At 45.4% G+C, this 22,434-nt stretch overlaps 1 long non-coding RNA gene across 5 annotated transcripts in view; it reads left to right on the forward strand.

The window, feature by feature from the left end:
* The window catches only part of LOC128098905 (uncharacterized), a 47,193-nt gene that overhangs the window by 2,223 nt on the left and 22,536 nt on the right, over window positions 1–22,434 (forward strand). For 4 of the 5 annotated variants that reach the window (XR_008214379.1, XR_008214380.1, XR_008214383.1 and 1 more), the window contains exon 2: window positions 8,341–8,953. The exons of the other annotated variant lie outside the window; for it this stretch is intronic. This is a non-coding gene — a long non-coding RNA (uncharacterized LOC128098905). The remainder of the gene's footprint in view (window positions 1–8,340; window positions 8,954–22,434) is intronic. 5 annotated transcript variants of the gene reach the window in all.

Genomic DNA, 22,434 nt, shown 5'->3' on the forward strand with positions numbered 1-22,434 from the left:
GTCAGCAGCACCGGATGAGGTCTGGCCTTGGGGAGGTGGTCACCCCTCTGCAGAAGCTCTGGAGCCTAAAGCAGGCACACACGCTGTCAGCAGGAAATGGCCTTTCCTCTGAAACAGCCATTGTTCTATTTGCTGCTGAGCTACCAGGTAGAGGCAAAGAAATACCCTCTGACTGGGAACGAGGAAAGGGGTGACAGCCATCCTAGTCCAGGGGCTCTTACTTTTCACACTCCAGCTCCTATGAAATCCTCAGTGTTTCTTTGGGTTCCAAGAGGTACAGGGAAATGGCTGTTCTCCGAAATGAATTCATTTCATAACAGGAAAGCCATGTGTGACCAGGTTCAAGAGGTGGCAGTGTGGACACGCATGCCAGCAGTAAGATGTGCCCTCTACTAAAGGTCAATGAATTCCCCAGAGTCTTCCAGCCAAAACTCACTCTTGAAGGAGTACTGAGCTCCTGTCATCTACCTAGCCCCGTTTCTGGTCATTTGCCAAATTTCCTTGGCTCCCTGGCTTCCCTCCATGTTCAGTTGGGTAACATCTGGCCACGGCCTCAGGGAAGAGTGGCCGGACTCAAGCAGGTACAAGGAGGAGTGTCCCGTGATACGAGCAGAGCAGGGACCTCAAGGAGGAGTCAGGGAAGGTGACTTGGCCTTGCTGTGCTGGAAGCCAGCACATGGTATTACACTGGGTGTCAGAGGGAACCCTGCAGCTCTCCTGGCCTGACTGCAGGCATGACCAGCCAGAGTGGCTTCTGGTCCTCATGGCCAGGTGCTCTAGAGGAAGCTGAACTGATAGAACACTGGGGCCAGCACAGGCCTCAAATGCTCCCTTCAGCCCCAGGCTGATGCTTAAAACAATCTTCACAGTGAACCTCAGGTTCTTCATCTGCGTGAGGGGGATTAGTGACAGCCACAGCCTGAGAGTGGCTTGTTCTGAGGGTGCCTGGCCGACATTGTGTTAGCATCTGAGATCTGGCTGGGAGACCTGGTTTCTTTATTCACAAAATGCCTGGGATCCTGACAGGCTGGAACCCCCTGGCGCTTGAGGAAGGTGGATCCAGGTCAGGTGGTAACTTTTCTGCTGCCTGGTGAAAGTCTCTTTTCACCGGTCTCAACCTGTCCCTGTAGAGAGAAGCTTGGGTTCCAGTGATCAGAAACCAGACATCTCCCCTCTCCTTGGGTCAGAGAGCTTCCATGGAGGCATGGATAAGGACTAGCTAGCTGCAGGTTGGCCAAAGCCACCCCAACCCAACTTTTGGACCTATCTTACAACTCCCAGCTCCCTAAATAGTGGATGGGGTAAGGGGTTCCATAGCAACATGGCAGTGGTCCTAAAGTTTGTTCTTGGGGCCAAGGAGCTTGGTGTTTTCTCACTGAAGGACTGTAGACAAGCCTGACCACCAACCACAACGTCTCCCAGCTAGAGCCCTGAGCCCAAGGCACTGAGCCAAGGCCCAAGTGACCAAGGTCAAGGTCTTCCTTGTCTACTTCCCTGGGTTCTTCCATGACGCACAAGTCTCACGTGTGGCCAGCCTTTGGATTCAGCACCTTTTGAGGGGATCTACAGTCCTGTGACATCCCTTAACCACACTACTAAGAGCGAAGTTGACTGGAAGAGCTTCATTTCAGCATAGAGAAGCAATGCTCATACACAATGCTTCTGTTTCCCCCAGAGCAGCGGTTCTCAACCTGTGGGTTGCCACCCCTTTGGGAGTTGAATGACCCTTTCACAGGGGTCACCTAAGACCATAGGAAAACACAGATATCACAATTCATTTTTTTTATTTTTTATTTTTTTTGTTTTTCGAGACAGGGTCTCTCTGTGTAGCTTTGCGCCGTTCCTGGATCTGGCTCTGTAGACCAGGCTGGCCTCGAACTCACAAAGATCCACCTGCCTCTGCCTCCCGAGTGCTGGGATTAAAGGCATGCGTCACCACTGCCCGGCACCAGACATCACAATTCATAACAGTAGCAAAATTGCAGTTATGAAGTAGCAATGAAAATAGTTTTATGGTTGCGGGGAAGTGGGGCGCGGGCAGGGGGAGGGGGGAGTCACTACAACATGAGGAACTGTATTAAAGGGTCGAAGCATTAGAAAGGTTGAGAACCGCTGCCGCCCCAGAGGCTGCAAGTTCAAGGCCGACACAGGCACTGGAAGAGCAGTTGTGAGACTCACTCTGTCTCATCTCTCTTGCCTATGAAACTTTGGACTAGTCATTTCATTCCCAATATGAAAACGGGTGAAGACAAGCACATCATGGGGACGTGTTGAACCTAGTCTCGCCATCAGATGTGTTTGACAGTAGGGTGTTAGTTACTTAATTCACAGCCTGGGGTTGACAGACAGTACATGCCATGTCGGACCACATGAGGAATGCGCTCAGAGCTACATCCAGGGCTGAGTAAACTGGAAGGGGTCTGTGAGATGCAGGCTGCATGGTGACAATATGGTGAGTGTCTATAGGGCGATTCGGTGCATTGTTCAGATCACCTCATTGACTGATGGGGAAGTAAGACTTTTGGGCTGAGGACCAGGTAGTGAGACATTGACTTGGCTGGGAGGGGAACTGGCCAAATGGGGAATGTTTCCCACAGGGTGGGGACATGTCTGGAGAGAGCAGGGAAGCTCATGGTTGTTAGGATTTGCTGGGACTAAGATGTCAAGGCTGCACTTGAAATTTTCAGCCTTCAAATACAATGCTTTAGGCTGTGTGTTCAGTCTCGTTCACCCTCATGAAATCCCTGCAAGAGGGTTACATTTCTTTTCTTTTCCTTCCTTCTGTTCTTTCTTTCTTCCCTTCCTTCCTTCCTTTCTTCCTTCCTTCCTTCCTTCCTTCCTTCCTTCCTCCCTCCCTCCCTCCCTCTTTTCTCTCTCTCTCTCTCTCTCTCTCTCTCTCTCTCTCTCTCTCTCTCTAAGTCTTTCTTTCTTTTTTGGTTTTTCAAGACAGGGTTTCTCTGTATAGTTTTAGTGCCTGTCCTAGAACTCACTCTGTAGACCAGGCTGGCCTCGAACTCACAGAGATCTGCCTGCCTCTACCTCCCGAGTGCTGAGATTAAAGGCGTGCACTACCACCACCACCCAGTCGGGTTACGTTTCTTCTGAGGAAACTGGGGCTGGGGATGAGACATGATCACCCAGATTGACCTATGGCCCAGGTCTCCTGATGAGCGTGTGCTCTCTCTGTAATGTCTGCATTGACTTCTCAAAGCAGGCACAGTGAGAAACACAGTCTCCAGATGTCCCAGAATTCTCTGCAGCTTTTCTTTGATTATAGTTGGGATGCCATGATAGAGGCTCTAAGGCACTTTTGGCACATCTCTGCTTCCAGATCATGGAGCTGGTGAATTGATTTACATATTAAGTCACCAGAATTTCCATTGTGAAGGCCAGGGTGGGTTCAAGAGCACACTACAGAGCTGACTACGTTATGAGGAGAACTGGGTTCCAGCCAACCTCAGTCTCTCTCTTGCTGTGTGGCTTTGGGCAGACTTACTCTTCTCTGGGCTCAGACTTCTCAGCAGCAACCACAGGAAGATGGATAAGCATGGAGTTTCTCCCAGTTTGATGATGTTGTGAATCTTTAATAACTCTAATCTGTGGAGTGAAAAGCCCCATCTGTAGAGAAAGTGGATTCCAGTAGAGGTGTGGTCCTGTTGGGTCCGGAAGAGTCACATTGACTCAGTCCCTTGTAGTGAATAAATGGTGACATGGTGGACGTGTGAGTGGAGGCCTACCCCAGCCCAGCCTGGCCTGCCTCAGGGAAGTGACTGGACTTGCCTGGCCAAGGTTAGTTTCCAGAAACTCCTAGGGACAGAAATGTATGAGCTACTTTTCCATCTTGGTTTGAGACCGCTGAAACTTTGCGCTCCAACTGAGCTCAGCTAGCAGGCTCGCTCTAGGCTCTTCCCTGTGAGCCTGGCCACTTGCTGTGGCATTTAGTTCTTTCTTTTCCTTCCTGTGGGACATAACAAATAAACACCACTGAAGTTTTCACTTCAGATAAATGCACCTTAAAAAAAAAAAGTCTCAATAGTCCCTGTGCATCCTGAACCCGCCCTCCTCTGTCCCTAGCCCCTGTACCTTGAGGTTCAGGGTTTCCTGCTGCCTACAGGGACATGAGTGTGCTAACAAAACAAAAAATAATAGTGACAGCTGCAGATGAAGCCGGCATCGAAAGCCACATACCCAGGAGCAGTGAGCCAGGTTTGAACTGAAGGCCTTCGTGTTTGTTATGTGATGCACCTTCCCATCAGTGTGGCTGTCCAGAGCATGAGGATGGAGGCTGCTGAAGACCTGCAGGCTCATTGCCCAGGTCAGGCAGCTGCTCTGCCCCATGCACGCCCAGCGGTGGATGAGCCTTGGCTCTGTGTGGGTTGAACAGCCCACCGTGTGGCCTCTAGGCTGAGGCCAGCCTGCTTTAAAAGGCTTGTGTTTGACTCCACCTCTCAGTCGGAGGCAAATCCATGTCCCTGTGACTCCCCTTTGGTGGCCTGGCTGCTATCAAACCATCTGCTCCCTGGCTGGTCTTCCAGCTGTGAGTTTATGAAAACGAGAGACCTCTCCTGCAGGCAGGCAGTCTGGCTGGCTGAACTCAAGGGGTCACAACTTATTAGTGAGGTGAAGACAGGCTCCTGTGTGGACACTTCCACACTCCAATGGGGTCTTGATGACTTCCAGGGAAATCAGCTCAAATTAAGGTAGAGTGAGAAGGTTGTGTAGTTGGACTTTCACATTGAAGTGAGACAGAATTAACTCCTCCACCTTTAACACAGCACTTGACAGGAGAAAGGGGGAGGGGAGAGGGGCTCGAGTCTGACTTCACACCCATACTTTCTCTGCATTTGTGACACCCCCCCACCCCCCCACCCCCTGCCGCTGCCCACATCTATGGCCGTTCCTTGGAAGCACAGCCTGGAGGCAATGGCTTCCACTCCAGAAGGGGATATTGGGAAACTCACCTAGGGAACTTAAAGGATGCTCAGGTCCACCCCAGAGATCCTGATTTATTTAATAAGGGTGTGGCCCAGAATTCAACAGTTTGTAAAAAGCTCCCCAGGCAATTCTAATGAGCCCCCAGTGCTGAGGATCCTCCAGGACTGAAAGATAGCCCAGGCCAGCGTCCTCCAGACCTCGTTGACTCCCTCCTCTAGACGTTCTTATTAATTAATTATTTTTTTGGTTATGTTTCTTGAGACAGGCTCTCAAGTATCTCAGGCTGGCTTCAAAATTTGCTGTGTAGCTAAGAATGACCTTAAACTCCTGATCCTCCCGCCTGTACCGTATGAGTGCTAAGGCTCACACGCTACCAGCATGTGCTACTATACTCAGTTTTATTCAGTGCTGGGGATCAAACCTAGGGCTTTCTGCAAGCGCTGTACCAAGTGAGCTATCTTCTTATCCCAGTATAATCAGTAAGAATTTCAGAATTTAGAAAGCTTTCCTGGTGACCCTATTCAGCACAGTTTGAAAGTACTGTCCTGGGATCAGACCTTGCTCCTCTAAATGTGGTCAAAAAGCTAGCAGCATTGAGCTGGAGGTGGTGGCGCAAGCCTTCAATCCCAGCACACAGAAGGCAGAGGTAGGCAGATCTCTGTGAGTTTGAGTTTGGGGCCAGCCTGATCTACAGAGTGAGTTCCAGAACAGCCAGAGCTGTTACTCAGAGAAACCCTGTCTTCAAGTCCCCTCCCCTGCAAAATCCAGCAGCATGAAGAGGCCCAGCAACCTGTGGGAAACACAGAGTTTTAGGCCCACCCTGGCCTACTGAATTAGCATCACATTTTAGCAAGATTTCCAAGTAATCTGCATCCATCTTAAAAATTGGTGGCTTAATGAGGTCTTTGCTTGGTGTGACTGATGTAGACCTTTCATTCCAGCACTGAATGGGCAAAATCAGGAGGATTTCTGTGAGTTTTGAAGCCAGCTTGGTCTACAATAGTGAGTTTCAGGCCAGCCACAGCTACACAATGAGACCCTGCCTCAAAACAAACGAACAAATAATTAAATTGATAAATTTATTAATTAATTTTTAAAAAGCTTGTAGAATGAAAAGGCAAATGTGGGCTTTTCATTAATTTGGTCATTCTGTTGATAGCCCTTGAGCACTGGCTACCTGCTGGTTCCATGCTGGGCACCACTCATTCAAAGAGGAAGAGGGTATGAAGCGGGCACGTCGCTGTCGCTTATAACACAAAGATGGTAGCACCATTTGCAGAAGCTTGAGGAGACTCCAGCACGAGAATACACGAGATGTGCCCTTCTCTGTCCTGGGAGCAAAGGAATCCTGCGTCATCTGATGCAGGCGGGTTAAGGAGGCTCAGGATGACTGCAGGAGAGATGGACAGGACGGGCTGGCTTGTAAGGGTGTGCTAGACCCTTCAGAGGAATCATGGCTTTAGCTGTGCACAATGCAAAGCCCATGGAAGTTTCTGGTAAGAGAAAGGGGGCTGTCACGAGCCATTTGTTCCCTGAGGTGGAGAAATCCAGAAAAGTCCATGAAGGCCCAGTGAGGAAGTGGAGGCTTAAGAGGTGGTTCTGTTAGAGGAACCCCTGGGTTTAGGAGCTGGCGGCATCTCAGGTATAATTGACAAAAGCTGAGTAAGACTTGCAGGAGTGTAGGCTGACCCAGCTGGCACCACTCAGTGAGATAAAGGCCTGTGACGCTGAGCAGCCGATTGTGTGTTTGGGGCCAGAACCGAGGAAGGGAGTTGAAGTATGTGGATCTGAGAGCCCACCGTGTTCAGGGGCTGTTGAAACCAGGGGAGCGAGAAGCCAGAATTTAGAGAAAGGGGGATCCACAGCACACCGAAATGCACTGTGTACAGGGAAAGAGACAGGAAAGGAAGAGAGGAAGGAGCAGGGGAAGGGAGCCAAGGAACACATCGTGAGAGAACAGGTCAGAAAAGGGAAACAAAACCAGAGACTCCTGGTGGGCACAGAGTGCATAATTCATGGAATCAAGTGCTGCAGAGACTCTAAGGGGGAGATGAAGGCTGGAAACAGGAGTTGATGGGGAGACCGTTGGTGACCCGGATGGATGCAGTCATGAGCAGATCACAACAGTAGAGGGTACCGATGAAGATGCAGGTGTGGGCGTCGCTTCAACGTGGATGGGAAGAGGGGACAATGAAACAGTTGTTTCACAGAGAGGCAAGACGCAGAGGGCTTTGTTTCCTGTTTGGGTGAGAGGAAATGAGACAGTTTCTGAGCAGAGAGGATGAGTCAAAACTAGTGAAGGGTGAGGAGGGAAAGAAGGGAACTGCTAGTCATTCTGAGAACAGAGAGCGCATCTCGGAGAGGAGGCGTGGTAAGGTGGTACTCATCATGTCCCCTGTATCCCTCGGGGAGAGACTCACTCACCTGCCAACCAAGGGAATAGTGGGCTAAGGCTCCTGGGAGCAGGATGCGGGTGGGGGTTGGTGGGCCCCTTCTGCTGTGGCCCCAATAGCCTGAAGTATGTTACCTTGTTTCCAGCGACAGAGGCTCAGGAAGTAAGGACTGTGAAGGTGACTCGTTTTCTTCAGGTTGGGGAATTGCCAAAAAAAAGAGCAAGAAGAGAGGGCATTAGGAGCTGGGGGAGAACACCACTGATGCATGGATGCCATCGTCTTTGTCTGATGAAGGTCAAATGCAGGGGCAGTCACAGCCTATCAGTACGCCTCCCTCATAAAGGTGAAGCATACTGGGGAGACTGGTTCCTTGACTGTGTGGATGGAGCTGTTTGGAGAAAGGGAAACCTTTCAGGGTCTGCTAGCTGTAACTGCTGCTCTGTTCCAGACTGGCAGCTGGCTCTAGGGACAGGAAACCTCTGCTTTTACCTCTGGTGATTTGCTCTTCAGCCTAGGGAAAATCTCAAGATCTCAGGGTCAGAGGGAGCCTTAGTGGTCACTTAGTCCAGTGGCTCTCAAGCAGCGGTGACCCCTGGAGGCATTCTGAAGTAAGTGGTGACTTTGGTCATCGTAATGATTAGAGGCATGCTGTTGACATTCAGAAGGAGGCCAGGCACGTCTGGCTATGTGCAGTGCACAAAACAGGCTTGCACAGACAGCCTTGATGGATCCCTTGTCTGTCACAACGTTCACACATTTTCCCAAGCAGTGAAACACTATTCACAATAGTCTGTGAGTAGAGTTTACACATTAACACCCCTGAGCCCTCTAGAGCCATCTCTGTGTGTAAGTTGAGAAGACATTATACCTCTACAGGTTGAAATAGATGCTCTGTCATTATGAGTTATAAACTGAGTCATTTTAATTTTGTGTACCAATTAGGGAGATATATTGATTTTTTTTTTCAAATTCTCATTTCTTGAAAATAGGTTTTTCTGTTATTTTATTTCAGGATAACAACTATTATCAAAGGTTTGCTATAAAAGAGGATGCTCAATTTTGGTGGAGTTGCAAGAGGACCCAGCCCATTGTTTCAGCCAGTGAGTTGAGTTCCCTCTACGGCAACTCTCCTTGCTGCCGGTTAGAACAACTCCAGAGTGGGAATTCATAACCTGCCCAAGCACTCTGCTCCATCACTAGGGAGCTAGTGTTGACAAACGACTGAACAGGAAGAACGGAAGCTGTCACTCAGTACCTCCTGTGTGACAGTCCTGGGTGTGTCTTCAAGGCTTCAGAGGAAGTGACAGTTCTGCAGGAAAGCTTCCTGATATCCACGGATGCCACTGGCTCCACACACTCCCACCTGTCCATCCAATATTTCTGTCCAGACAGACTCTTCTCTATATGACCTGATTTGGGTGCCCCTTGTTTTACGGGCCAATCTAGATACTGTGCTAAGAGTGAGGGATTCAGAGAAACTGGATAATTGAGTTCAATGGACATTTTATAGACTCTTGACCAACATATGCCACCCACTGCACCAAGGTCTGGGAACACAGAGATGATGGAGAAACATCTCTTTTCTCCAGGAGCTCAGCTGGGAGTGAAATCCCACAAAACAGCAGGTTAGTGCACATCCCCATCTCCTCACCCTCCTCAGGCTGCTCTGAGTTAGAGGGAGTCGGGTTATTTAAAGGAGAAAATCATTGCTATGGAAGGATGGAGAAAGGCCATGCTCAGACGGAAGCTTCCATTAAATTCTGCAAGACCAAAAGCAGGGGGCGGTATAAGGTGGCCCTGTTGAAGGGTGATGCAGCATTAGCTTAGAATACCCAGAGAAGGAGCGTGGGAAGGAAAGGTCTCCTTGGAGAACCCGATGGGAGGTGGTCTGCAAAGGGACTGGGGGAGGGGGCAGAAGCACACTTGAAAGTCCACTGTGTTATAGTCCACAGCCTTATTACGCAAACTGTTTTCATTCGGAGTTCTGTCCTTCGGTCAGAGGATTAGAAGTTTCTTCTTGGGACAACCAAGGGTCCCTAAATATGGCAAATGGCTCTCAGCCAAATTTAGCTATTGAGAAAACCTCATGAACATGTGTACAGATCTCAAATAACCCATGTCCAATTTTTAAATATTTAAGTGTTTGTGTGCATGCCTGAGCATATGTATGTACACCACATGTGTGTAGGAGACCTCAGAGATCAGAAGGGGACATTGGATCCCCTGGAACTGGAGTTAGAGGCTGCTGTGAGCTGCCATGTGGATTCTGGGAACCATAACCCAGATCTTCTGCAAGAGCACTAGGCACTCTTAACCACCGAGCTGGCTCTCCCCTACAATGCTTTATTTTTAAGTATATAAACAGGCACTGCCCCATATGTTCTAACCCCAAGGGTAGCCTTCAACAAGACTGAGGCTGAGAGAGAGAAAGGGGAAAAGAAGACCCCGAGGAAGTAGAAACAATGTAAAGAGCAGAACGACCTAAAAACAAAGCAAGCAGAGCTCGTGTTTATATCCGCAGGGAGAGCAGTGGAAGGGAAAACTCCAAGGAAGAAAATGCTGTGGAAATGAAAACATTTTTAAAATGGCTGCCAAAAGAAAAGATTCAGGAGAATTGAAGGAGAGGGAGGTAGCCCTCCCAGAAAGCAGAACTGTAAAAATCCAATCGAATTGCACACTGAAGCTAAGGAGAACTCCCGGAAAGCAGGCTAACAAGACATATGGAAAAGATAACAGAGACGAAGGGAGAATCAATTGGGAAGGGCTCATACCGGACTAATGGGCATCCCAGAAAGAGACAACAGGGAAAATTGAGAGGAAATGATCAAATAAATAATAGAGGAAAATTCTCAACCCTGAAGCTTGAGGCTCCTTAAAGAGCCTGCTGAGTCAATCCAGCAAAGAGTGAGCATCTATCTGCAGCAGTGTGTCAACCTCAAATTCTAGAGACGAAGAAAATAAGCAAAAAAAAAAAAAAAAGCTGAGAAAATATATAAAATTCCAATAAACTTTAAAAATGCCATGAGAAGTTTTCATGACTCCAGAGTGCAACGGAACAGGCCTTTTCAATTTAAAGCAAAAGCCATCTGACTTCAATAGCCAAAAAAATGATCACCAAGCTTTGAGTAGAACAAAGGCATTTTTCAGCGATGTAAGCAGTCGCTGACCTATTTTAAAAAGTTATTAACAACACGCTTCACGGCGGGCCTGCAGCCCAGGCCTATAACTCCAGCTATTCTGGAGACCGAAGCAGGAGGACAAGTTCAAGGCCAGCCTGTGGTACAGAGTGAGTTCAAGGCCAGGCCAGAAAAGTTAGTGAGAGCCTGTCTCAAAGAGAGAAGGTGAAAAGAGGGCCGAGGCGTTAGCTTGGTGGTGGAGGGTTTGCCCAGCATGAGGAGGAAAAAATTAAGCCAGAATGGCAGACAAAAGCTCAGACTAGTGGCTCCACTCTGGAGAGCATCTGGGAAGAATCCCAGGATGCCCCAGCCTGAAGCTGTGCACACATTGTGGGGAGCTGCCACCCAATTTGGAGCCTTAGAACAGAGGAGTTACAAGACGAGCTGTTCTGAACAAAAGGGATACTCTGTAAAGCACAGGAGGGGCCAGAGCAGCCGCTTAAAGGAGATCAGAAAGTCAACAAGAAATTCCAAAATTCTGCAAACACAAACACTAGTCTCAGCAGAAACAGGGGCCATGAGAGAGCCCTTTCTGGTCCTGGCTGGGGCGAGCAGTAGGTCAGTGAGGACTCTCGCTGTAAGGGGAGATGTTTCGTTCTAAGTCTTAAGGATGCCTGGATCTGTCTAGTCAACCAACACAACAGACAGTCTTAAAGCTGCTACTGATGCACATGTGAATTTAAATGTAAGTTAGTTAGGGGCTGAAGAGATGGCTCAGTGGTTAAGAGCGTCGACTGCTCTTCCAGAGGACCCGGGTTCAATTCCCAGCAACCACATGGCAGTTCATAGCTGCCTGAAACTTCAGTCCTACAGCATCCAACAGTCCTTTCTGGTCTCTGTTGGCAAAATAACAGTACTCTTAAATTTAAAGAAATGCAAATTTGATAAATATATGTTTCACCACAGGCTCCTGCAAGATGCTGTAGCCCTAGGCAGTGTGGTGGCAACAGCAGGTGGGGCCAGCTTCTCAAAATGGACTTTGTTTCTGAAGTTTGAAAACATACATACCATATTTTCAATTTCATAAACATGTGTATATGGACACATGTGTATGTATGTGTCTCTGTGTGTATGTGTGTGTATGTATGCAGATGTATGTATGTATGCTCAAATGCGTGCATGTGTAAGTGTGTGTGCACATGTGTATGTATGAGTATGTATGTGTTTGTGAGTCATTCGTAAGTGCGTGCATGTGTATGTGTGCATGTGTAGTATGTATGTGCATGTGTGTATGTATGTGTGTGTCCCAGGAAAACTGTGACAGGGTAGAAGGACCCTGTCAAGAACATAGACTTAGAACTTCTCTACATTATGAACGGGGAGCCACCAACGAGGTGTAGTTGTTGAGACAGGATCTCACTATGTAGTCCTGGCTGTCCTGGAACTCACTGTGTAGATCAGGCTGGCCTCAGACTCACAGAGATCCTCCTGCTTCACCTTCTAAGCGCTAAGATTAAAGGTGTGCACCACTGTGCCCTGCTCACCAATGAGTTTTAAGAAGAAAGGTGGTTAGGATTGAATTTCTGTTTTTGGAAAAATACCTTGGCCGCAATAAATCCAGAAGCTGTTTCTAAGAGGTTCCGAAATGCAGAAGGAAAATCCTTTTGGTCTCTGCTCCAGTCAGGCAGGGATCATGGCCACGGCGGCAGGAGGGAGGAGGAAGCACATTAAACCAAACACTTGAGTAAATGTGAGACAAGACGTGAGTTGTTAGACGGGAGGGACAAGGAAGAGGGACGGCGCTTTTCTGTAGAAGTTCGGAGATGTGGCGCACCCAGTGAAGGTCAGTGGTTGAGGTGAGTGGATCCTCTCGCAGGAAACCAGCAGGGCTGCGGAGGAGCCCGTAGGGTGTCCAGACTGCACGCTCTGGGGAAAGGGCTGTGCTGGAGCTGTGGACTAAGGGGCCATCTGCCTGGGAGCCAGCTGAAGCAAGGGTCCAAAGAGCCTGCCATGGACAGAGAAGCTGGACCAGGGACAAAAGGTAAATCTGGTTTTAGCGTTTAAAAAACAAGTTAAGCTAGGAACAGTGGTGCCCATCTAAACCCCGCGAGGCAGCGGTAGGAAGATCCTGACTTGAGGCCGGCCTGAGTGGCATTGAGTGACCTTGTCTCACAGTGAAATGAAATGATAAGACAGGGCAGTCTGAGACTGCTGCGTGTAAAATAGAGAGCATCTTTTCGGGACTCGCCAGTCACTTTTATTTCCCTCTACTGTGAAATACCTATTTTGGGTTGTGATTCTTTTTCCATTTCTATTATTTATTTCAAACCAAACTCATCAGCTAGCTTAATGATAAAACCATGGAAGGATTCCCACTGGAGTAAGGAGTAGTTAGATGAAGTAGTCATTACAGCAGTTAAATAAGAAGAAGAAACGAAGAAGCGCCAGATCACAGAACAGGAAGCAAAAGTGTATCTTTAGTGAAAAACGACCTGGTTGCATAAGTCGAAAATCCAAGAAAATGACAGGAAAAAAATTGCAGCTAGTAAGAATTCTATGAGATCAGTGATGTGAAATTAATATAGAAAATTAATATCATTCCTCAAACAACAAGAAGTTTAAAATTATAATGGAACTGACTGCAATAGCAATAAAGACACAAGAATCATATGAAGAATTTACAACATTACTGAGGATCTCAGCAGAAGAAGCTACAAATAGAAATGAAAAATCTCGTTCTTTACTTGGACATTGCTTATCCTAAGTGTTACAATGATGTTCATTCTTCTTAAATTATGCCTGATATTTAATTACCTGGGTATCTTTTATTCTTGGAATCAGACAGGTTTATTCTTAAGTGTTCATGAAAAAAATAAACACTCACAGATATCCAGGAAATTCTCTTTAGTCACCTCAGAAGCGATCAGCTCAGCTATTTGTGAAAACATAATTAAAATAAAGAGGTACTGGAAAACATTCAGTCAGAGCGGTACAGCAGAAGCTCTCAGAAGGAGAGCCAGATTAATAGAGGAATTTAGCATTTCCTGAAATGGCATCTCACACCAGAGAGATTAAGACAGGCTGTTCAGTATTTAAGGCTATAACAGCTGGGGATATATTTTGGAGAAAAAGTGACTCTTCCTTCAATCTTTACATCAAAATCGAGGAAATACTTGAAAGTTAAAAGTGAAGCCACAAAAGCATTAGAAGAAAACATGAAACACTTTATACTTAGTATATGTGTACATAGCATGTTGGTGTGTGTATGTGTGTGTGTGTGTGTGTGTGTGTGTGTGTGTGTTGCTTGTGTTTTGAAGCAGGGTCTTACTCTGTAGCTGGGGCTGGCTTTGAACTAGTGGTAATTCTCCTGCCTTAGCATCTCAAGTGCTGGTATTACATGTGCCACCACACCTAGCACATGTTCTCTCTCTCTCTCTCTCTCTCTCTCTCTCTCTCTCTCTCTCTCTCTCATATACATATATATTCATATATATATATATGTATATATATATATGAATAGTTATATGAGTCACACGTGGATGGGTTGTCAGGTAACTCAGCAGGTAAAGCCACTTGTCATCAAGTCTGACAACCCGACTTTGTGCCCTGTGACCCACATGGTGGAAGGAAAGAACCAACTCCTTTGTTGTTCTCCATAGTCAACTTCACGTGTATATATATATATATATATATATATATATATATATATATATATATATATATATCCCACGAGCAACAACTGAAAGAAAATATGTATCTGTTTTTCTGAGTTTGGCTTCTTTCTCTTAATATGATAATCTCCAGTTGTACCCTTCTCTTGCAAGGACGTTGAGTTCATTCTTCTCTAAGACTGAAATAAATTCCACTGTGTATCTATGCCACACTGTCTTTAGCCAGTGCTCTGTTTTTGGTGTCTAGGTTGGTTCCATAACTTAGTTATTGTGGATAGGGTTGCGGTAAACACTGGCGAGCAAACGTCTCTATGATACGTTGACTTGAAGTCCTTTGGGATGGCTGGGTCAGGTGGAAGACCCAGGCTAACTTCCCATGAGTGACCTAGTTTACATTCCCATTAGCGGTTCACATCCCCACCAGGATCTGTTGTTGTCTATTTCCTAAGTGGCTGCCTTTCTCACTGGGGTGAGATGGAATCTCATATGGCTTTGTTCTGCATTTCTCTGATGGCTGGCAAGTTGACCACCTCCTCATGTGTTTATCAGCCATTTGTACTTCACCTTTTGAGGGCCGTCTGTTCATTTCACTAGCCCATTTATTGGTTGGGTTATTTGATTTCCTTTTAAAAACATGTTAAACACACAGTACGTTGTCATTAAGTATATTCATAATGCTTTACAGTAATCACCTGAACACTTTTTATCATTTAAAATTTAAACTCTATGATCATTAAAAAATAATCCTAGATATCAATCCCTTGTCTGGGTACAAATATTGTGTCAGATAAATGATTTCCATATATTTTCTGTTGTTTTCTGGCTTCTCCTTTAACTATTGATATCTCATTTTGATACATTTTTTTTTGAGACAAGGTTTCATATAGCCCAGAGTGGCCTCAAGCATAGTATGTACCCAAGGCTGGCCTTGAACTTCTGATTCTCTTATATCACCACCTCTCAAATGCTGCAAGTACAGGTATGCAACATCATTCCTGGGTCTTTGGTTTCTTGTTCTTTAGTTTAGTTAGTCTTAGGTTTCTTCTTCTTCTTCTTCTTCTTCTTCTTCTTCTTCTTCTTCTTCTTCTTCTTCTTCTTCTTCTTCTTCTTCTTTTTCTTCTTCTTCTTCTTCTTCTTCTTCTTCTTCTTCTTCTTCTTCTTCTTCTTCTTCTTCTTATTCTTATTCTTATTCTTATTCTTATTCTTCATATAGTCTAGCTAGTGAACAGAATAGAAAGCCTAGATATAGACCTAGACAGCTACAACCACCCAGTTTTTGGCTACAATGACACAATATACATTGGAGGGTTTTTTTTTTATTTTTGTTTTTGTTTACAAAAACAGCCTCCTCAACAACTGATGCTGGGAAAAATAGATACCCACAGACAGAGGAATGAAGCTAGATCCCCATCTCTCATCCTGTGCAAAAATTCATTCCAAATGGATCACAACCTTAATAAAAGACCTGAAAACCTGAGTCTGGAGAGATGGTTCAGCGGCTAAGAGCATTGTTGCTCTTGTAGAAGGCCCGGTTTGGGTCCTGTATCACCCACATCATGGCAGCTTACGATCATCTGCAACTCCAGTTTCAGAGAATCTGATGCCCTCTTCCAGCACTGCATACACATGGTACACAGGCATACATGCAGGCATACACATAAAACAATAAATAAATAATATTTTTATTTTATTTTTTTAAAAAAGGCCTGAAACTCCTAGAGGGAAAATCAAGGAAAATGCTTCAAGATACAGGCACAGGCAAGGACATCCTCAGCTAGGACAGCAGTCACTCGGGAAATAAGGCCTACGTCATCCTTTCTAATGTGTGGATGCAACAGCGTCTTTCTAAGCCATCAGTCAACTAATTGAGGGGATTTTCTCAGTGTTTCAATGTTATAAATAATATTATGCTAAACATACATGGGTAGACATTTAAGGGAACTTGTTCATCTACAACTATGAGAAAAATTCACAAAAAATGAATTGAGTCAAAGTGTAAGCATGTTTCAAAGGATCCTGACATATGTGGACAATCTGGCTGGAATATTTGGAACAGTTTTCTTCTGACCCCATGTAAGAGAGGCTCCATTTCCCTGCACCTCTGAGCACAACCTTTCTTCCTCGTCTTCCCTATTCCTTTCTTTTTACTATTATTTATTTCTTTTCATGTATGTGTTTGTGTGTACCCGAGTGCACATGTAGAAGTCAGAAGACAACTTCCACCATGTGGGTGGGTCCCGGGGATGGAACTCAGGTTGCGAGGGACAGCAGCAAGTACCTTTACCTGCTGAGCCATCTCACTGGCCCTTAATTAACGTTTTAGTCAGAAGACAAAGTCGCGAGTTCCGTTGTGACAATTTCATACATGCGTATCATTATTCTTTCTTCTTATTTACCCCAACCCCATGGGCCTCCTTCATCCTTTCTCCCTCCCTTGGTCATTCCTTTTTCCCTAATAGTCCATCTTTCTCCTTTCATGGCACAAATATTCAATCACCCTCCATTGCATCCTCTTCTTCCTCCTCTTATAGACATCTTTCTATTTTCAGGGTGTGTGTATTGTGTGTGTGTGTGTATGTGTATGTGTGTGTTGTGTGTATGAATTTATTCTATATGAAAGAAAACAGGTAATATTTGTCTGTCTGAATCTGACTCATTTCAATATTTGCTATCCTTACAAACTGAAAATTCTCATTTTAAAAATAGCATTTCTTTTATTATTATTAAGGCTGGAGATTTGTAGAAAATTATTGGTCTAGGGATGAAGCTCAGTGTAGAGCACTTGCCTATTGTTTGTGTGATAATTTGAAGGTGATTGGCCCCCATGAGTTCATAGGGAATGGCGCTATTGGGAGATGTGGCTTTGTTGGAGTAGGTTAGAGGAAGTGTGTCACTGTGGAGGCAGACTTGAACTCTTACATATGTTCAAGCCACACCCAGTATTTCAGTTCACTTCCTGTTGCCTGTGTATGATGTAGAACTCTCAGCTGCCTCTCCAGCATCATGTCTGCCTGCACACCACAATGATGATAGTGGATGGAACCTCTGAACTGTAAGCCACCCGGTTAAATGTTTTCCTTCATAAGACTTACTTTGGTCATGATGTCTCTTCACAGCAATAAAAACTCTAAGTTGGTACCAGGGACTGGGGTACTGCTGTGATAGGCTGGACCATGTGTTTCTCTGGAGTAATATTGACTTTGATACTTTGGGTTAGGAAAACAGTGGGATGCTTTAAGAACTGCTTAATGGGCTATACTAGTAGGAGCATGGAAGACAGTGGTGCTGAGAGTGAACTGAACTGTAGCGGACTGGCTCAGAAAGTTTCAGAGGAGAAGAATTTCAGTATGTTGCCTACAGATAATTCTTGTGATATTTTGTTGAAGAAAGTGGCTGCCTTTTGCTCTTGTCCGAAGAGTCTGCCTAAGGCTAACATGAAGAGTTTTGGATTAATTCTATTGGCAGAGGAAAATCTCAAAGCAACGTAGTATAGACTCTCTAATGTGGTTACTAATGTTCCTGCATTTAGAGATTTATAATGAAAAGGGGTAAGTAGAGAAAAGAAAAATACTAAATGTATAATTTGAAGAGAAAAGGAGCACCAGGAAGTGGAAAGGAGCTAAGTTCTGTGTTCAAGGAGATAAACAGATTAAGAGATGGAATAAAGGGAGTGGTGACCTCGGGGCAAGACCTCACCCAGCTAAATTTCAAACTTGTGAAAAGAAATTAAAGAAATGCTTAGAGCCAGGTGTGGTGGGGCACACTTTAATCTCAGCACTGAGAAGGCAGAGGCAGGCAGATCTCTGAGTTTGAGGCCAGCCTGGTCTACAAAGCAAGTTCCAGGACAGCCAAGCTTAGGCAGTGAAGAAAACCATGGAAAACAGAAAGCTGGTGAAGATGTAATTGAAGGAGCGGGCCATGATCCAGCCCTAGCAAGCAGCAGACTTAGCAGCTTCAGCCATGTGGTTCTGACTGTAGAGTCAAGGACAGAAGAAAGGGGTTATGGAATATTCCTCCAAGACTAAGGAAAGCTGCTGAGGCCAGGCATGTGTCGGGGTGTCCCTGAATGGAGGCCCAGAGAGGCCATTGTGTGAAGCTGTGAAGGAGAAGCCTGGATTGCCTTGGAAGCTCCAAGATGTTAGAGATGCCAGAGCCATGGGATAACTGCCTAGGAGAGCTGATAACAGGGTGTGGAAGTAACTCAAGAGAGAGAAGTGTGTTGCAGTCAACAAAGCTGAAAGGAGTTGGAGATGAAGAGTGTTTAGACATCAGACATGGAGATGTAGAGTTTGGACTTTGCCCAGCTGGTTTTTGGTCTTGCTTTGGTCCAGTATTTCTTCACTACGCTCCCTTCCTTACATTTTGGAATGGTAGTGGATATCCTGTGTCATTATATGTTGGAAGTATATGATCTGTTTTTCTACTTTGATTTTACAGGGCATTACAGTTAAGAGATTTTATACATCTCAGAAGGGATTTTGAATTTTGAACTTTAAAACATTGTTGAGACTGTGATAGACCATGGGGACTTTTGAAGTTGGACTAAATGCATTTTTGCATTATGGTAATGTTACAAGCTTATGAGGGCCATGGAGTAGAATGTGGTAGTTTGAATGTAATTGGCCCCTATACTCTAGTAGGGAATGGCACTGTTGGGAGGTGTGGCTTTGTTGAAGTAGACTTGGCCTTGTTAGAGGAAGTGTGTCACTGTGGAGGCAGACTTTGAGGTCTCATATATGCTCGAGCCACACCCAGTATTTCAGTTCACTTCCTGTTGCCTGTGTATGATGTAGAACTCTCAGCTACCTCTCCAGCATCATATCTGCCTGCACACTGCCATGCCCTACCATGATAATGGATGGAACCTCTGAACTGTAAGCCACCCAGTTAAATATTTTCCTTTTAATGTTTCCTATAAGAGTTGCTTTGGTTATGATGTCTCCTCACAGCAATACAAGCCTAACTAAGACAATGTGAAAGGCCTGAGTTTGATCCCTGCACACACACACATACACACACACACACACACACACACACACACACACACTAAGGACATTTGTCTTGATAGGTCATGTTGGAAATACTTTCCTAGCTAGGATTTGTAATCTATATGATATTTGAAGTTTCTAGTACCTATAAGGAAGGCAGAATAGTGGAATAAAGTCTCACATCTCCACCACCTGGTCGCAATCATTATTAGTAGTCAGTTTTGTTTCATCTCTGACCCCCCCCCCCAGCCTCCTTCTATTATTTTGAAGCAAATCTCAGACATCATGTAATCTTTTCCTGCAAATATCTTTTTTTTTTCTGAAAACATTTCTGTTGTGTGGTGTCTTTGACACAGGGAAAGAATTTGTATTTCAGTAAATCAAATCAGAAGCGAGCAGTTTTTCTGTTATCCCACAGCACTTCCTCAACAGCACATTCTCTTCCCCACCAACTTGAAAGGCCAATTGGATTTTCTGTCCCGCTCCTTTGATCCGTTTCCCTTGGCTCTGAGACCTTACCGCGGCAATTACTATGGGCTTAAGATATATATGTTTCATATTTGATGTGACAAGCATGCCAGGCTCCCATTCAGAATTTTTTCCCCCTGAGTTTTATGAATTCCCTCACTGATCCTTGTCCAGATAATGACAGATCCCTTAAATCAGACTCTACTTAAAACTCAGCTGAGATGTTGATTGCCATGATGGAGTGTGTAAGTGAGTCGGGGAAGATGAGCATTTTTACAATATGGACTCCTGACTTAAGACAAGGCCTGGCTCCGGATTGACTCAAATTATTACAAGAAGTGTGAGCTTTTCTTTCTGAGGAGTGGCATACTGGTTGGCATTCTTCTGACTGTGTAATTATTTCTTTGTTTGTTCACATGGTGTGGTCCTAGCATCCAGTGCCCAGCACATGAGCTGTGTCCCCAGCCCGTCCCTTCCTGACATTTTGTATTTTGCTTGCTATCCAGGGTGAATTCTTGTGTTTTCCCATTATGATTTCTAGCTGACTGTAGCTAATAAAATTTTTCAATATTTCTTTTGAATCTACCTACTTTTTCCAACTCATCGACTGGCATAATTTTCACTTGATCTTCAAGTTTTCAATGAAGACAGACAATCAGATTTTTAACTCTCCCTGTTGAACAACGATATTGCTTTTTCCTTCTCTCTACTGGTCACATTGACTAGAACCTTCAAATAAAGCAGTGCTTTGTGATTGCTCCAATCAAGGACACTCTGTGCATTACAGGACAGTGTTTCTCATCTTTTTGGCTTTTAAACAGTTTCAACTGTTCTAGGAGCACATTTTCAATATGCACCAGGAATCTTTAAAATATACTCTTTAACTCAATTCAATTTTTTAAAATTATTTTTAAGAGTGTACTGTGCATCACAGGATAGATGACAGATAGATAGATAGATAGATAAATAGATAGATAGATAGATAGATAGATAGATAGATATACTTGGCTCCTGATTATATTTGTCCTTATTTTGGTTTTATCTTGTGCTTTGATTTCTAGATGATTTCCAGACAATTAAGTGTCTGGCGGGGGCGGGGGGGGGGGTCTGTCAAAGGATCATACCATTTGCTTCTGTTCCTGAGATGGATTGTATTATCTTATCTCTTGACACTCAGACTCCACATTCCGGGAACAAGCTTTTTGTGGTCATATATGTTATTAATTTGATACTCTTCTGCTGCCTTCTATTTGTGATATTTTATTCTTGTTCCCATTAACGTTTTCATATGAAACGACAGATCACTGTCGTCAAAAGCTTAACTGAGAAGGAGAGGAATGAGAGCAGAGGAAGAAGGACTCTCGGGAGATACAGGAGAGAGCAAGAACTTGGGAAGTGAGAGGAAGGGACTTCAGAGTGTCAAGGGAACCAGCCCGTGACAGCAGCATGGTTTTGAGTAGGAGAAGAGACGGCCTTGGTGTGAGGCTCATGGTGTGAAGGAAACATAGTGTAGTGACATGGACTGGACCACTGTGGACCGAAGGATGCTGGGGCAGGTTACAACGGGAGGCTTCAGTGGTCACCAGAGTCAAAGTTGTCTTCAGGGGAAAATTACAGGCAGTCACAGTTGGCAGTGGTTGAGAAGTGGGGCCACTCAGGCTTATTGTGGAGTAATGAGACCCTACTGAAGTTAAAAGCCACAATTTTAATTTTATTATCCCTTTTTTTTTTTGAGATAGTGTTTTTTGAAGCTCAGGCTGGCCTTGAACCTGTTGTGCAGCTGAGGATGACCTTGAACTTCTGATTTTCCTGCCTCCGTTTCCTGAGTACTGGGATTGCAGGCATGTGCCAACATGCGTGTTTATGCAACGCTGGGGGCTTCTGCATGATAGAATAAGCACTCTACCAACGGAGCTACATCTCCAGTCCAAGTACCAAGCTTTTGGTTTGTTCATTTGATTGACTGGTGTTTTGATTTGTTGTTTCTCCAGTGCCTGGGATCGCTCAGCATATTGACAAGCACTCTACTGCTAAGCCGCATCCTCAAGCCTTGATTAGTTATTTGTTGTATTATATTTGTGTTATATTTTTTATGATTGAGCTCTGAGACAAAAGAAAGGGCTGATAGGCCGAGCTGGAGTGAGGGTTTTTGATGGGTGAGCGTGGAAGACAGACTCCGAGGCCAGGGAGGTACACAGGTTCCACAAACTGGCAAGGAGCAGCAGGGACAGCATTACATGCAGGCCTCTCCCGAAGAGGCTATCATATTCTGTCTTTGTTTTATATTTCTGCCTTGAGGCAAAACTTTCCATTTTTGCCCTGTCACAAAACAAATAGAGTGCACCCTGGCTTCAGCTAGATCACTTATGTAACGGGTTTCACGCTCTGACACTCCTTGACAGTTACAAAAAGTCGATGGAGTTGGGAGGTTCCGTTGGAACACCAGGAAGTGTACTCTACAGTGAGTCACAGGGAGAATGCAGCTGCCATTGGATGCCTGAGGCCCTGCTTGCCCTTGGGAAGCCTGGGGGCACTCGAGGGACACATGAGAGGGCAGTTCAGTACCCTTCCCTCTCCACAGCCTGTGCACAAGGCTCCGTGGAAGCCTCACTTCCCTCTGCTGCTGCTGCAGGCGATCTTTCTGCCTCCTTTCCCTTGATTAGAAACTTCTAGAAAAAACATTCTCCCTGGGTTCCAGTGCTGTCTTCTCTATGCCCTTCCTCAAGCTCTGCTTCGGCCTGGATTACGCTCACGGGGTCCATTGCAGGGTCATCCCCAGAACCCCCTCAGGTAGCGTCCCTCCTCTTTCTTGTCCCACCCAAGACCCAAGTTTTCCACGCTCCCTTTTCGCCTGTCCTTCTCT

Source organism: Peromyscus californicus, unplaced genomic scaffold, assembly GCF_007827085.1.
Source record: "Peromyscus californicus insignis strain IS unplaced genomic scaffold, ASM782708v3 Scaffold_6__1_contigs__length_162567912, whole genome shotgun sequence".
NCBI lineage: Eukaryota > Metazoa > Chordata > Mammalia > Rodentia > Cricetidae > Peromyscus > Peromyscus californicus.